This window comes from Triticum urartu, chromosome 7, assembly GCF_003073215.2.
Source record: "Triticum urartu cultivar G1812 chromosome 7, Tu2.1, whole genome shotgun sequence".
Taxonomy (NCBI): domain Eukaryota; kingdom Viridiplantae; phylum Streptophyta; class Magnoliopsida; order Poales; family Poaceae; genus Triticum; species Triticum urartu.
The window spans coordinates 56,079,990-56,081,128 of NC_053028.1; positions in this window are offsets into that span (position 1 = coordinate 56,079,990).

Consider the following 1,139-nt stretch of genomic DNA (forward strand, 5'->3'; position numbering starts at 1 on the left):
TCACCATATATTGCAAAAACTATAAAAAATAAAACATTAAAAAATAAAAACCATACAAACTAGAACAAAAACCAACTCCGAAAAGAAAGAGGAAAAATAAAACAAAAAACCACACACAGAAAAAATTCCGCAGGCCGGAGACATGTGGCTGCACTAGGCTCGCAGGCCGACATTTCCACTGGACGCAAAAGATTTGGACCAAAATATGTTGTATCTGTTTCGGCCGCACAAGGGCTAGTAGCTCAGCCCAAACCATGACGGTCAGGCCGGGCCAGGCACCCACCTCTGATCGGGAGCGCCTATTCGGCGCCTTCAGCACCGCTTGCGGCAGCGCCTGCTGGGCCAGCCCACAAACGCGCACGCAGAGAAAATTGTATTTTTACCCGAAAAACATCCAAGAAAGAGGAAAAATAAAACAAAAAACCACACACAGAAAAAATTCCGCAGGCCAGGGACACGTGGCTGCACTAGGCTCGCAGGCCGACATTTCCGCTGGACGTAAAAGATTTGGACCAAAATATGTTGTATCTGTTTCGGCCGCACAAGGCCTAGTAGCTCAGCCCAAACCATGACGGTCGGGCCGGGCCAGGAACCCACCTCTGATCGGGAGCGCCTATTCGGTGCCTTCAGCGCCGCTTGCGGCAGCGCCTGCTCGGCCGGCCCACAAACGCGCACGCAGAGAAAATTGTATTTTTACGCGAAAAACATCCAAAAAAGAGGCTCCCTGAGAATCGAATTCACACCCACACGCTGGTCTTCAAGGTTGGCCAACCGGTACACCTAGTTGCTGCTACTGAATCATTTCAGCGTGTGTTGATTTAAGAACCAATGTAGCAGCGCTACTTATTGTACAGCCCCTCACTTAGATTTTGACTTATTTGAAAACATTAATGAAAATGTTAATGTATGGAAAAATGTGAACAAATTTGGAAAGTTGAAGAACATGCATAAAAAAGTTGGCCAATGTAAAAAAGGTTCATATATTCAAAAAAGCCCACAAATTCAAAAATAAAAGTTCATGAAATGGAAAAAAAGTGCACTAATTTTAAAAAAACAGATCACAACAATGGAAAACAACCATGAGTTTGAAAAAGGTTCATCGAATTTGAAAAAAAGTTGATTGAATTTGGAAAAAGTTC